A 16,818-nucleotide genomic window follows, 5' to 3' on the forward strand; every position below is an offset into this window, starting at 1 on the left:
GGTATAGTTTTGTTTTCCAATACTACTAGTATGTACATTAGAAATTCTTGTGGATCTTCTTGTGAGTTCATAGTGAATCTCACCATTCCAGCACAGCCGTCCAATTGTTGCCTTACTCCATAAACACTGTATGTGTTGTCAGGATTGCTTGTTGTATTTCTATGCAGTACTAACATTTGCAAACACAATTGGTCTGTGCTGTGCAGGTAAATATTGTTAACAATTGGTGGCAATTGAAATAGAATATTCATTGCAACATTTGCATAGCAACTTAACCCACTTTCATTTGTAAATTTGAATGGGCCAGCAAGTTCTGTACCTGAGTGCATTTTTCGGTTTTTCTGTTGCTTCTTTGCCGACGTGTCTGGTTCACATTCCCTAATAGGTTCTTCTATGTTTGCGGCAATTAATAAAACTTAAGCTTCTTTTCTTTTTTTTGCAGAATTTCCTGTTGCATTCTGTTGCATTTCTGTTTCATTTACTTTTCTTTTACCTCTTTTCACTTTATCTGAAACAGGGTATTGTTTCAGATGAGGGGTGTACAGTGAACGCAATCTATTGTATTCTAGAATACAAGGAATATCAGCTTTCACTTTACTTGAATATAAGTTAATTAACAAAAGACCAAGTGTACGTAAGCGTGATAATGCTACGTAGCTCATGCCTTCCTTAAACACTGTCTTTCCTATTTCTATCAATGCTTTATCTAGGGTAAGACCTTGGGATTTATGAATGGTAACTGCATATGCAAGAGTTAGAGAAAATTGCTCTCTACGTACATACATGCCTTTGAAGAGAAGGAATCGAGCCATTGAGCGCCCTATCCTTTTTAATTCTGAAACTTTATCAAAGCGAATATTTACAAACTGAATGCTGTTATCACGTGGGTATGATTGAAAGCCAACAACTGTGCCCAGTGCTCCATTAACTAGCCCTTGCTCTACGTCAAGGTTGCGTTTAAGCATTACTCTACAATTTAATGATAATTTCAATACTTTTTCCAACCCAGCTGTGTTGGAGATTGAATGTTCTAAACTATTTAGTCTTGTTGTGGCTTGCTCACACATGGGTACCGTCAAACCATGTACGTCTAGTTTGTCTGTGGCGCCAATTTTTATTATTGCTTGCATTTCTTTCTTTAGCATTGTTTCATTGAATTTGAAACAGCTTGCAAGAGTTGGCATTAAGGCCATACAATTGACATTTGTGTGCACTATTTGTTCCATAACATCAGTTGCGCATGCATTATCGCCATAAAGTGCATGTATATTCCGCTTTTTCTTGCGATAATACACCAACTCTAATACTTTTTAAGATGTTGGCATAAGTGAGATCTGCAGATTGCCGCATGTTCTCAGTTAATTCTCTGTATTGGAAATGTTGCCAAAGGTTAACATTACCTATGCTACCAACAGTTTTCCGGGAGAGTTTGTGGCCTAAGGTTTTAAAAATCGTTTCACCTTTTACTGGTGTCAATTGTAGAAGATCTCCGAAAATGATAATGTGTTTCCCAGCAAAGAGTTCTTCCTTATTACTTTTAAGTACTTCTTGCAATCTGAGATGAATCAAAGCCAACATTAGATTGGAGACCATGCTCACTTCATCTATTAGTAGCATTTTCATTTGCTTCAATACTCTCCATAATTCCATTGCAGGTTCTGCAGAAAGTTTGTAGTATTCTAACTTATTTTGATGCGCTACTGGAAGCAGTAGTAATCGGTGTAAAGTCATACCGCCTATGTTGTAGGCCGCTAAACCTGTGGGGGCTGTAACAACAGCTTGTTGTTTGTCAATTGCTGCAGGAACTTGCTAATAATTTTGATTAAGAATGTTTTCCCTGATCCAGCTTCCTCACTGACGTACAGCAATATAGGTTTGTAATTTTGGCAGGTACATTCTTTATTTTCGTGCTGTACGCCATGCACAATTTGTTTTGTTACCTCTTCAAAAATGGTGCGCTGATCGTTGATAAGTTTTCCTTGTTGCACAGTTAAGTCCTCTGTATTTTCTTGATACTGATACATGGTGTTTTCTACTTCTGCTATGGCAACTTCAGCCTCATTTGCTATCAGTGGTTGTCCTAATGGCTCTTGACTTCCTGTTACAGAAGGTTGACTACGGTCAGAAGAGTCTTTATCTATTTGGGCCTGAATTTCTTCTTCTTGTTGCTGCTCATTGTGTAACATTGTTTTGTACTGCGTAATGTTAACATCGGTGATGGTGCTTTCATTTGCTTTGAAAGCATCTTCATAGCACTCATAATTATCTAGTATGTCTTCCTCTTTTCTCCATGGTATGAAAAGTTGTAAAAGAGACATGTAATATAGTTCTGAGTTTTTAATGACAACTTCACATGATTAATTAAGCTTTGTTTGGTTAGTTTCACAAAGCTCCCTTCACAATCGGTCACTCTATATCTATGTTTACTTTAATCGGGTTTTACATTATTTTTGTATGCAAAGTTTTGAGCTATGTGGTACAGACACATGCTTTCCAGAGTAGTACTCCTGTTCGGATAGTATGTGTCCAGTAAATTGTTTTTCAGAATGTCTTGGCTGGTGGGATCATTTCTGGCAATAGTTTCTATGTCCACATATGATTTTAGCCCTCTTTTTCTAGATTTTGCAGGACCAACACTGAGCCATACTATGTTGTCTGATTTTCCGTACAGTGTCAGTTAAACGATCTACCGCTTCATAGTCCCCACATTCTCTGAGAGAGCACTTTTATGCCTAGGCTGTACAATTTCTGTGATAATGTTTTGTCTGATGCTAGGTCATCCCAGAGGTCTTGAAGCTCTGTTTTTTCTGCTTTTGTTAAGTAGGCTGTAACATATTGTGCAACAGCAGTTGAATTGTCTGCAATGTACTGCACATCTATGCTTGCATTCCATGATAGGGCAATGATTGCATTATAATCATTGATATATTTTGATTCTTCACTACTTTTATGTAATACGTGTTTTTAGGTGATTTACCTTTAACACTATGTCGAACTGAAGACATGAAGTTGTTTACTTGACCTGTTTCTGTAACTGGTCTGGGGAAACCAAAGGGGCATTTGGTATAGTATTTATCTTTGTTTTTGTATTTACGGCGACAATATTTGCCACATCTGTGTCTTTGAAATTGTAAAATCTGCCCATGCAGCTCACTATGACTCTGTTGTGAAGGGATTTCACATGTGACATATTTTTGGATAAGCTGCAAAACAGTGCTATCATGGTCGTGGCCAAATTTCGGTGCACCTTTGATCCATAACAGCATGTGAATACGTGGTGCTCCTCTCGCTTGATATTCTTTTCTCCAAAAGAAGTGTTGCACTTCTCCAAGGGGAGGAACACTTTTATTGCAAATAAAGTGTAGCATTGCAATGAAACGATGATGGAAATATCTTGAGACATTAGCTGGATCTAGAGAGCAAGGTTCTCTGTTGTTTTTGTTGCTGTTTGCTATGCGTAGGAACTCATGCAAATCTTCCCATGCGTATTCTACATAACTTAACGTAACAAACCAAGTTGGTGGTCCAAGGTTTCTGATCATGCAACGCACGTCTCCGTGCCTTCTAAACCAGTATTCCTTTGTACCGTGCATGTTTGCAAACAAATTTGTTATACTTGATTGTAAAACCTCATCTTTTTCTTGTACTTTTTTGTATTAACGGCGTAGCTTACATATTTTGAAAGTGCGCTCCTGATTTAAGAATGTGTGCAACTCCATAACATAGTGCTGCTAATTCACTTTCGTACAGTAGGTGGAATATGTATTCCTAGATTTAGACAAAATGTGGATCTTGGGAATACATTCGTAATGAGCGGTATTCTGATGCCCCAATCTGAGTGGGTCTATCATCGTACCTCCCACCTTTGCCAGTAGGAAATAGCAGTGGAAAAGCACGTGCTTCTCTACTTTTTTCCCAAATACTCATTGGTGACCCTTTGGTTTGTCGCATTTGGTAAGTTTCTAGTGCATCATCTATACTTTCATTGGAATGCAATGGATGAATTGTGTAATGGTCTAACAGAGTGGATACTGTAGCTCGATCCAGAAGTTCGAATTGTCCAGTTTCTGATGGCTCTTGAATTATTTCAGTTGCTTGCCTTAAGCTTTCATCAATATTTATTTCCTTGTAGTACTCATTGTTGTCTTTTAGATATTGCAATGCTTGTGTAACTTTGTGTAAGTCTACTAATTGTTGCCAAATTTGTTTGTCCTTTGTTGGTACTCCATTTATCAATACTATTAAAGAATGCTCTATTGAACGTTCCACTCCTAGAGTGTGTACATTTCCCGTTAGATCTAATGGCAAGTACACTACTTTGCCACGAATGCCTTTCACCAATTCAGAGGGAGGTAAATTTGCTGTTTTTGATGAAAGCGTAGAATTGCTTGAAATGGGTGAACGGTTTGAATTATTATGCTCTCATACAAATTGAGCTGTTGCAGGATTTTTGGTAATGCAAACAATTCCAAATTATTTGTAATTGCACGTGAAGGAGTGTGGTTGTTGTCTAATTTTGCAGTACACTAACTGCAACATATTAGACGTTCAGTTTCTTCATATTTGCTTTCAGCTAAAAGGTACAAAGCTAATTCAAACCATTTAGAGTCTTCATTGGTTTCTATTTTGTATGCTATGTCCACATTTTTTGTGTTCCTTTTGTAAAACGTTCTGCGGCAACATACACAAACCTGGTTTGGTACTTCGGCCGATGACCTTTTAAATGTTAGTATTTCTTTTCTGTATGTGTGTAATAGAAGGTTGCTATGTGCAGAATTGTCGCTACTATGCTCTAAAACTTGCATTTTCTACGTGGCTCTCACTTCCAAAATACTTTTTCTGAATACGGTCCATTTCTTCTTGTAAGTATTTGGGTGTACCATGCAGAAGAGTGGTATTTAAATTGCCTAATTCTGAAGCTGGACTTTTTGCACAATATATTTTATACACTAAATTTCTTACTTTAGAATGATGTACTGATATTCTTTTGATATCATGGAAGGTACGTTTGCAAATAGGCCCAGAAATGCAGGCTAGTGAATGTCCTCTTAGTCCTGTGTGTTTTCGCACTACACAAATATCCATATTTTGCAGCACTTTGATTTTACTTTTGTCTTTACCTTTTACATATTGAGTGAGGAACACACGTAAAGATTTGAAAGCTTCATTTGGAATAGCACACATTGATGTGCATGGCCATTTGTATACTGGACGGTGTGGTCTGCTGAATCGAGAGGTTATTCTGAGTTTTCTGAAGCCAATTTTGTAAGCAGTGTTTCTTGTTCCATGATGATAGTATTGATTTTCTCATACCCACGTCCACTGCTATGGATGGCAATTGTGTTTGTTTGATTTTGTTTGTATGCTTCTTCATCGAAATATGGCTCTGTGGTTGTTGTGCGACTACATTCACCACCACAAACATGCAAAAAATTATTTTTGTTCACATTCCGTTTATTGCTGAGTTTCATTTGTAGTTTGGTACTTACTTTTGTTAGTGCTTTCATCCTTTTTAACACTAATATGAACAACTTCCTTTTGAGAAGGATTGCGCTGTCCACGAGTTCTTGCAGAATTAACTTTCTACAGTACGTTTTAAGGGGCGAGGATGACTTTGTTCCTCTTCTTAGTAAATTCTGAAGGACTCTGTGACGAAACATTTTTGCTAAAATACTTTTTTTTACTATGGGTTCTTCTTACACTATCAGGATTATTAGGAACATTGTTAGCTGTACTGGCAGCCATTTCTTTGACATCATTTCTGTGTTTTGTGATATTTTTTGATGGAGGACGTACAGTTTCGGTAGTTGAGACTTCTTTTATTATGTCACCCAATTGCATTAGGTGGTTTGTACCAAGATTCTCCCCTAACTCTACAACCGGTGGATGCTTACATTGGGTACCTTTTATTTTTATTTGCTCTAATTCTGTGTTCCTTTCTACGGAGCTGCTTTTTGGTAGGCATTCTTTGGTGTCTGTTGAGAAAAAAGAAATATTCTTTGGTCTGTTGTCCAATGTATGTGTGCTGTGTGCCTAAGTGTGATGGGGAAACTCTTTGGCACGGTGTGTCAACGCACAGTGACCTCCAACTATCATTTGGTAAGGCTACTTTACTGTTTGCATAGAAGTACAGTGTGCTTTAGATGAGAGTACACAGTGCCCTACTTGTGCCGAGAACCATTATTAATAACCAAAATGGAAAATACTTGCTACCGCCACTTATTTTGACAATCTAACCTTCTACGGATTTCCTATGTCATTTCAGTACCAAGCACACAGCCATTTGTAATCCATTCCACCTGTTAATCTTTGTCCTATAATTGTATATTTGTAGGCAGAATGGTTTACAAATGAATGCTTCCTTTGGTGCCCAAAGTAAACCAATAACCCACAAAGCCTCTTTAAGGAGAAGTTACAATATGAAGGTTGTACTGTACTTACTTTTTTGTGGAAGATGCCAAGGTTTCTTCGGATATGTCGTCTGCAGTGTAGATGTTGTTGATTCTCAGGAGAGTAGTCTTCAATGTGAATTAAAAAACGATATCAATTACTTTGTGTGTTTGCAGACGTCATGATACTGCAGCCTTTACTTGTACTTCTTTCGTCACACGATTCATCTTTCATGTTTCAACCCAATCCACGTGCACATTTCACTTCTCTCTGCGCACTCTTTGTATACTACTTTCAATACGGTACTTCAAAGTCCTTCAAAATATCCCTTTTATTTTTTTAGGGGTTTGGAAATGCCTTGTTCTTTACAAAGTGTACTATGCATAGGAGAGAGGTTTGTAAGTGATAGGGCAACGTAGTAGATGGGCAAAGTTTTTGTACTTCTTAAAGCACAATGTCCAAAAATCGGGAGACGCTCCGAAGGACATGTCAGCACCACAATCGGGAGTGATTAGTATTGTCATACGATCACATTGCAAGTAGCATTACTGTTGGCAGTACAGAGGACAGAACTGCGCCATTTTCACATACAAAATTAAGGTCTGCCCTAAATTATACTTCTGAACTCACACGCTTTTGCCGGGTGTCACCCGCCTTGTAAAGGGCAGACTCACTCGCCAAGCCTCCTGCATGGCCATTCATTCCAATGGGCGTGTCACCCGCCAAAAACAAAATCGGCTCATTTCATCCGCACTTCACACAAAAATGGTTGAGAGCGATGCCTAAATGGGCATGCTTGCAACGTATGTACAGGTTATGCAGAAGAAAGCAATCAGTCGTGCAAATTGTTAATGGCAAATCGGCATTCTTGCACTTTACAAGGGGGAGCGTTATGTGCTTCCTATGGAAATTTACTGACATTATTTTATCTATTTTACATTATAAGGCTTCCACATGTACTCTGATTAGAATGAACATACCTGCACTCTATACTGATGCATGTGGTCATGCATAGAGCTGTACGTAGAAATTCACAATCCTTGCACAGTAGCTTGTGAAGTAGGTGCTTTGCAATGGTATGCGATTTCCATTAAGAATCATCGACAGTAATTTTGAAGTGCGCAATGATGATGACAGGGTTAAAATTGGCGAGGTTCTATGTGATTGGTGTCTGATTGTGCGTCCACCTAGTTGTGTCGCTTGGTACTGCTGTAGAAAGGGTGGAAGGACAGGGTAAGAGTTACGTGCCGCACGTAGGCAATGCTTGTCCGCTGGTAGGGCGTGTCACATATGTGTTTCTACAGCTAATCCTGCATGGAAAGCCGACTGTAGCCATCAGCCAATCAGATGTTCACATTACTCTTTTGTGTCGAAAGACGGTGCACACACTGAAAATGGCAGAGGTGCAGAGGGTCGGTGTTTTGCTGCTCTGAGACATTTTTGTGCAAGGCTTACAACACTATGCCGAGAGTAGGCATGTGGTACACCATTTTGATGTGCGAGGAGTGGAGGTGGTCTGGAGTGCTGACACTGATGCCAATGCTGCGGCAATTCTGCAAGTTTGCAGAGACATGCATAGAATGACCACTCCTCATGTGGTAATTTTGCACTACAGTGCTTGCCACTTGGGATAGCTGACTTCACATACTTTGTTGGCAGATGTGGCACAGTTGGTTGAAGCAATAATGACCATCTTCCCAACATCCAAAGTTATTTTTTCTGCTTTACTCCCCAGATTACAATGGACCAACACTTCTGTTTTCTGTCCAGATCAAAGCATCGGGAGGTGCATCATCAATCGCGGCATGCATGCATTCATGCTGCGAGTTGGTATGTTTTTTTGTGGCCACGATAACATTGCTCCCAGCAATGCGCATTACTTTGAAGGAGATGGCGTTGCACTATCCTCTTTGGGAAATGCGATGTTCTTTTGGAACATAAGGCTTGCTTTAGAGAAGGTTCTGTAATGTTTGCAAGAGTAAAGCAAGGACAAAAACTACAAATAAATGCATAAAATACCACATGTCTGTACGACATGTGGGCAAAAATAAAAAAAACAACGGCTCTTCTCAGAGCCTACCTTTAAGGGGAAAAAGGGACTGGTACTTTAATTTACCATAGTCACGCTCTGCTCCTCTACATGTCCACGAACATGGCGGTAGTTAACTGCCAGCACATATCACCACCGGGGACTGAAGGGTGGAGCAGCATGAGAATGAGCGGCGCTAGGGATTGGTCCATAAAGTTCAGTAGGTGTGTTCTGACCAACGTACTTTAGTAGGACCGTCTTCTCCCTCACAGGACACCACAAAGCCATGGCTTTCCATGCTCGAAAACAGATTGTCTGGATTGTGGGAGACTCATGGATACATTGGTTGAAGGTGCATGCTGAAAGCTGCAGTTTATCTACAAATCTCGGATTTCCACATGCGGAAGTGCACTGGCATGGGTTGCGCGGCATTAGATGGCTGGACTTGGTGCCTCTTTGTGTTACTTTACAGAGAGAGCGTCCTCCAGATATACTCATCATTCATTGTGGCGGAAACAGTTTAGGCCATGTATCTGGATTTCTTTACAATTTGCCATGAAGGAAGGACTTGCGAAGCTCATGGACATGTTTCCAAATTGTCAAATACTTTTTTCCCGTATTGCCCAAAGACCAATATGGTTGCGTTCTTCTGCATTTGGTCCACAAATGGAGAAAGCAAGACGCAATGTGAATAAGGCTGTGTGTGCCTTTTTAAGAGATCTTGGTATGTCCTCTTTACACAATGAAAACATTATTGTAGCAATTTCATTTTCCGCAGAGATGGAGTCCACCTCACATATGCAGGCAATCAGATGTTTCTTCACAATATACAAAATGCATTGCGCCCTCTTTTGCAATCACACTAACCTATCTGACAATCCGTTTCACCCAATCCACTCCGTTTCAACCCACACAACACACCACCAAAAGGCTTTTTTCAGAGCCGCCACTTACTCCCAATGCAATGTACACTTTATTGCGTTTGCTCCGCTTGCACCCTGCCTTTTTGTCCTCTACGACTGTCCGCAAATTTTTGATGAACTCCGCAGGGCTCTAGGGCCTTCACTTCATAGTTCTAGTGCTACACTGAGAAAGGCGGCTCTGAAAGGAGCCTTTTCTGTCATTTTTGTTGTTTTTACGTTCATTGATTAACAGCACTCCACACACTAGGAGAAGAGGCGAGAGGAGGATAAGGAAGGGACACCAGCCACGGGGATAAGAAAGGGCAACTGAACAGATGCATATTCAGGGTGATCTTTATTTAGGTAAGGAGCAAATCTTCTGGTGCTCGCTGACTGCAGCCTCAAAAGCACTTCGAAGACTCTCAACCACTGCAGAGTACTGCATCACAATACGTGCACACTACTGTCACCTTCGAAAGGTAAGGGTCCACAGCATTGCGAATGGCTTGTGAAGCAGCTGGAGGGAGGCGCTCCCCCACATGAGTGTCTCTTGTGGTGGGAGGATCGGATTCCGAGGATGCTGTGGAGGAACTCAAACGACTACGCAATTCACATGACACCACCTTGCAAATGTCCGCAGTGTGGAACGAAGTGAGGTGGCGCTTCATGGTTGTCGTACCAAAACTGTACGCTCCAAATCTCCTGCGACTCAACACCACATCGCACTGGTTACACTTCACCAGGTTCGCACGTGCTTTTGGTACATTCCCATAAATGGAAAACAACCGCCACACCCACGACTCCCGGCGAGTGCTCCTAGTGCGCAGTTCCTCCACTTCATTCTCTTCCTCCTCTTCTTCCTCAATCTCTACATCCTCACCCAAATATCCCTCTGCAGGCCCTTGGTGAGGTGGTGATGGTTGCAGGTTTGGCAGAGGTGCAGAGGCTAATAACCCAGCAGCAGCCATGGAAGCTATAGTAATTTGTTTCCTTTTCGCCACTACAGCAGTAAAGGCAACGCACCTCTATCTGCTATAGCTAGAAGGACAATGAAGATGCGCTCCGGGGGTGTGGCCTTCTGAAGGGGTTGCCTCGTGACCATCTTCATCCTTTCAAAACGGTACACTCAATTTTACACAGCAACTCCTGAGGTGGCCTATTGTTTGGGATGTGTGAAATTACATTTTTCACTCCACAATACTTTGCCTTGTGTCTACAAGTTAATTTTTAGTGTTGTGGAAGCACACAAACCGCAGAAACTAGTCCCCAGGCTCAGCGTAGGTGCGGTCACAAGCCAACGTCCTCAACACATCCTCCCCCTTCATGAAAGACCCCTGGACAGCAAATGCAAAGAATCACACATGCGCATGCGCACAAGTGTCCTACGGACAGTGTTCGGGTTCTCAAAGTACTTCAAAGTGCGACACAAGTGAGACGGACAGTTAGGAACTGGTGCAATGTTGCCAATCCTTTTGTTTGTACTGCGCATGTGCTTGCATGCTATGTTCACTGTACGGACAGTTCCAGTGTCCTTAGGACAACTCCATTTTGTTTGCCTACAACCTTGCTGCCCACCGTGCCTGTTCTACGTACGGCACCATTTTGACTGCGCCCAATACGAACCGCTATACTGTCCTTCAAACACTCCCTTTCTACTCATTTACACCCATTCCAGACATCTTGTGTGTTCTACCACCATGTATTATCTCGTTCCCAAGTGGTACGCCGAGTTAGTATATCCTTTGGACACCCCTTTCTGTTTATGTACGCACATTGTGAAAAGATGGTGCTGTCTCACATCCATCTTACTTGGCATTACACAGCACCCACATTCCATTGCTTGCGGATAGGTCGAACAGGCGCGCTGTTCGCGAACATTTCACGTCTTTTTTTTTTTTTAAAAAAAATTTAAACGCATACTCTATCTCTACAACTACTGTAAAAAACCGTTTACTATATACACAAAAACACACATCATTCTAAAGAAACCACACGGTCTGGTTTTGAGGGGAAGATTTGTGAGGGGAAGAAGGGATGGATACTTCGTCGAAACGTCTATTTCCCTGTTGCAGGTTTGGGGATGGGCCACTAGGGAATGGAGAAGCAGGGCAGGTGCAGGTGGGGCAATGGTACTGAACTTTCTCTCACAACGTCCTCCACAAACTCCCGTAAACTTTGAAAATTGGCGTTCAAAACATCCATTTTCGACTCTATCCTTTTAATTCTGTCTTCTTCTATCTCGTCTGTTGCCCTTTCCTCTTTTTTTTTCCTGGTCTGTTGAAAAATGAAATACCACACGTTAAATGCCTATAAAATACTGGTCACTATTCTCCATATGCAGACCAATCTGTACCATTGTCACTGTCTTCAGACATTTCCTCCTTCGGGAAATGCACCTCCAGCCACTCCAAAGTACTAGCCATTTCTGAGTCAAAACAACAGAAAGAAATTATTATTTCTGCACCACATACCAAAAAAACCACACCCACTTCAAAAAAATGACCTGCACTCACTCTTTTTCTGTAATCTCGGTTCTTCCAAATGCGTCCGACCTCTATCGTTCCAGGCTGCCGAGTTTCTGTGAAGTGACTACAGTGGTGGCATCCTTTCTTTTTTTTGTTGGTACTTTGGTACCATCCACTTCATTCTACATGATTATTAAATGTCGTTTCCATTTCCTACCTTCAGGTTTCCATATTTACTTATTACTACTTACAATATATTTATGCCCTTCACTGTTTCACACTTTGTGTAAGACAATAGTACATTTTCAGATGCCCCCCGCCTCTTTGGGTAATGTTGATCCTGTCCGCCCCCGTCCGCAAACAGGCGCTCAGTCCGTCCCTTTCTAAAGTCAATAGGGAGGGGGTTCTGAATGTTCTATGTTAAATGTATGGCACGTACATAGATTATACTACTTATCTCTCAAAATCACATGATTACAGTGCATATTCTGCTCACCAACTTCATTGCCACAATTTCATGCTTAAATTCCACCTTCCAAAAACCTGTACATTTCCCTACAAAACACACTTTGAAAAGGGCCGTTAGGGTTGAGTTGCCCTCCCAAAAACCAGTGCAATTCACTACAAAAAAAAACTTTGTTGAGGGGACGTTATGGTTAAGTTGCCCCAACAAAAACCTGTACACTTCACTAAAAAATACTTTCCCCCTCCCCTTTATGCTTCAAATTAAAACCGAAAAACCCCTGAAATTCAACAGTTATGGTAAACTAAGTCCCCAACCCTGCCACCACCCCTGTGCACTGCTAACACTTAACACCCAGACTATGAAAGATGTCATCTCAAATGTCAATGATGACATCAATGACAACATCACTTGTTTAGCCCCTTTCTTTACCTTCCCTGCCATACATATATATGTACGTTCAGTAAAAAAAATTCACTAAAGGCATGTAACACTTCACAGTGCAACCAAACACCACTGCACATTGCCCCATTATAGTAAGCTAAGCAACCATAACTTGCGCCATCTATGTGCATTGCTAAGACTAACACGCAGGACATCAAAGATGAGATCACAAATATCATGGATATATACTAAAAAGGAATGTGCACAGAGATGATTAGTGCACTAGCCTATTCAAACAACATGGAAATCAAGCACACTAAAAAAAGAACCGGGCTTCTTATATATGCACCTGCAAAAAACGACTTGCACACCACAAGTGTTTATATATTTTTAGGGAAACGCTGCCGCACATCAATTCAAGATGGTGCAACTCATTTCCCAGTGCAAGAGGGTTAGTGAGACCAAAAATCTGTGTCCTATGCTGAAGTAAAGGTAGCACCGGAAGCAGATGAGGTGAAATAAGTAAGACACCATACCGATGGACCAGTGTGTTTCATAAAAGTTGAACCAATGGGGTGGAAGTCCGCGACTAACCTTGCATCAAGTAGTCATATATTTCAGCACAAAGAAGCAGACAACCAACTGGTTAAAGCCACAGTCGTTGAGGCCAGAGAGACTGGGGCACATCAATGCCTAAGAGGGACATGACAATCATACACCTAAAATAACAGTGGGTATAGTGGAAATATTCCCTCTTGGCTAGGGTGACTCACCTCACTTTAGACGAGTGACCAACCTCATTTCGAATTAGGTATTGGCAATGTTAATAAAACAGCACCAGAAATGCTCTTAATGCAGCAGGAAAAAGTCCACTTTCTCGTTAGCGGGGTGTAGTTCAATGAAGATATATCCATACATCATCTAAATGGAAAGGAATGATAACCGAGTATAAATTAGCATGACTCTGAGGTACACAGATTTTTAAACCAGTCCTTATAGTACAAAGGGCTCTCGGGCGCTACATTGCGTGATGAAAAATGGTGCATGATGTGACTGTCCCAAATACTGGGCAGTTAACCCAGGTAACTTAACCCAGGTAACACGGCTCACTAGTCGCGAATGAATCGCGGCGATGCACAAAGGCAGACAACTACCACTGAAATACATAACGGACTCATATGACACTATCCTAAGCCTCAAAAAAGAAAACGCTGTTGGATTGCTACCTTTTTAAAGAATTGGATTGGGAAAACGGACGAGATTTTACATTCTGGAAAGCCAGATCAACGTCCAAGCCTTGCAGCCCAAAAGGCACTAGCCTGTCGAAATGAAGGTCTACAGTGGGTTAGTTAGGGCCACAAAGAGATTGACCTGGCATTCTTATGAAGTGGTACTCGTTTGGGGACTGGAAGGGGAGAGAAGAGTTTAAGCAGCATTTTGTAAAGGGATCCACGAATTGGATTTTTTTTTTTGTTGCAGTTTTAAATCTATCATCGAGTCACTTCTTTGACCCCAGTTCATCTCTGTGAGATCTAGCATGTTTCCACTAAGTGTCTCCTTGTAGTTCAGTGGGGTTGGTTGATGCTCCTACTCTTGCGTGCTCTGGCCACAACACACAAAAGCCTGCCATTTTCAAACACTAAAGCACCTGGGTTCTCATTGTGAGTTTGACGGTGTAAAAGTGGCAGTAATTCCAAACTATGACCTTGACGTGATGCCGGAGATAAATCCTCAATTTAACCTAAAAAATTGGTAGATTTACTGCTCAAAATAAATTTGGCAAACTCCTCGTGGCCTCCTTTTGACTTCTAAGATGGGACTAACGCAGCCATCCCACCATTCTGAATCTCATGTTAAGCTCAAAGTGTGGTGGTAATGTACTTACTGCAGAATTACTGGAAAACTCAGAATGAGGCCCATAATCATTTCACTCCAGTTAGTACGTGCAGTACCCATGGTACATTCAAGGCAGAAACAGTTGACCGTTTTTTTTCTTTCTTTTTAACCTATTCTCACCTAAAGCGATGAGCGACTTGTTATACATTCTTTTTCATACAGATATCTGCATGAGGATCAGTTTCAGTGAATGTGTGTAAATGGATACCAAAAAAACATGAACTGCTGAGCCCGGCAGGGCATTGGTAGTTGCTGGGAGCAGGCTGAGGCCTAAGTTACTATGGTACCTGCTCTAAAGACTGTGCTAAGGTTTACATTATAAATCCCATAATGTTTCTGGTGCCAGGAAATAACATAATAGTCCTTGTTTGATTCAGCAGGTATGCCGTCGTTCTAACGAAGTTCATTTCTTTGAGGTAATTTAGTTTGTTAAAATTACTTGATGTGGAAGTAATGTTGGGGGTAGAGGTGGTGGTGACGGGTAGGGCAAAGTAATTTACGTTGTTAAGATAAGGTAGAACCGATTCAGCATAGTCTATTCCTGTGTATTTCTATGAGTATTGAGTGTCTATATAATCCTAGTTTCTGTATTTTGGTCAATACCTGGAAAGCCCTAGTTTATTCATGGGAGACAACCCATCCGGGTGAAGGTCCCTTCACCCTCCTTCCACATCTGAACCAATGACACCAGCACTTCTTTCAAAACCCAAATAACCCAATTCCCTCCCCCGCTCAGACAGAGCAGGCTAATTGTTGACAGCTATAGTTTTGGCCATCGAGGGTAGCATTGCCAGGTATATTGCATACCCTTTCCTTGAGAGTGAATCAACTCTATCAAGGTGACCCCCTCCCATAGCATGGCAGCACTTCAAACAGAAACAAATAAGGCGTTTGTATGCTAGAACCTCAGCTGACGCAGTGTGTGTGGAAAGTCAGGAGGATGCTTTCTACCCCCAAAAGGCCACGGAAATTCCTCTCGAAGAACGGAGAGTGTTGACTTAGAAAGCCATCTCAGCTAAGCTCAGGTGTGTGTCTGTGTTGTATATTTTGAAATGCATTGATCCTGTACTTTTTATGAATTAATGTTTGCTCGTGTATTTCATATTCGCCCTCATATTAGCCGTTTGCTATAAATGAACCCCACTGGAACTAAAAAATAACATTTGGTGCTTTTTAATAGGCTAAGAGCTGGCATTCTAGGTCTTTCCTGTACAGCCTTTTAGCTCACCTGCTTGGCTGCACTGCCTCGCATCAATGGGGCTCCTGCCCCACATCCACTCCAAACATTGAATGGCGGACCTTCCATTCACCCCAGTGCTCCCTTTTCCTGTTCCTTTTTGTAGGGCTTTCTTCGTTTGTCTCCTGCCTCGCCCACTCGCCGAGTGTTGCCCCTCTACCTGTGCCTCAAATTCTTTTTTCATGTTGTTTGCTTTCGCTACTTCCTCCCCGTCCCCTTTGGGCAGCACCCTTCAGATCCCCAACCGAATTGGACATGGCTGCAAACCCGCCCCATTAGCAGGGCAAACACCGGCGCTGCTAATCCAGGGACCTGGGACTGCCAGAGTCTCTTACCATCAGTTCTTCATGTGCCACCACTTTGCATTGGTTCTATGTATTTTCATGGATGGAGAATTCATTGAATTATATTTTTTTGTAGGACATTTTACTGAAAATGTATACATTGAGCCCCCTCTAGCTTTTTTATTGCCCAATCCCACCCTCCACATACATTTGCAGCAAAATAAGATGAACAAAAATCGACGATTTCTCCCCAGATGGAATCTAACGATCCCCTTTGCCTCAGCCCTTTCTGTTTGTAGCCCAGCAGACGTCACTGTGAAGGTGCACATACCACAAATGTGATTTTTTTTTTTGCTTTCATTTACCAAAGTGGGCAGCGCTACTTATCTTAAAGTTTAATTTTCTTTGATCTCGCCCCATGGGGAGACTTGGGGAACATCATGGCATGTGATAAACTGGCCCTACTCACTGTCCTTGCCACACGCCAGGCAGAAGTTCTGTCGGCAGACATTACACATAACAAATCCTCCATTAAAATAATTCCTTTCTAATAGAGTGTGTTTGGAGACATGATTTGGATATGAGATGTATTTCCCCTGTCAGAGGTGACCAACGTACGTGTTGTTCCAAGGTGGGTGCTGTCTCATTTGAGAACTTTCACACGTCCCAGATGCATCTGTCAGTGAAACAGGTGGTGGCGAAAGTAGTCAGTAGTACAGTATTATCAGCAAAGGTAAAACATACATTCAAATGTTTGGGGGCGAGCAG

At 41.6% G+C, this 16,818-nt stretch overlaps 1 protein-coding gene across 1 annotated transcript in view; it reads left to right on the forward strand.

The window, feature by feature from the left end:
• Positions 1-16,818, forward strand: part of OLAH (oleoyl-ACP hydrolase) — a 545,979-nt gene that overhangs the window by 77,834 nt on the left and 451,327 nt on the right. The gene's annotated exons all lie outside the window — the stretch shown is intronic.

The sequence above is a fragment of the Ambystoma mexicanum genome, chromosome 2q, assembly GCF_040938575.1.
Source record: "Ambystoma mexicanum isolate Mex_15411 chromosome 2q, UKY_AmexF1_1, whole genome shotgun sequence".
Taxonomy (NCBI): domain Eukaryota; kingdom Metazoa; phylum Chordata; class Amphibia; order Caudata; family Ambystomatidae; genus Ambystoma; species Ambystoma mexicanum.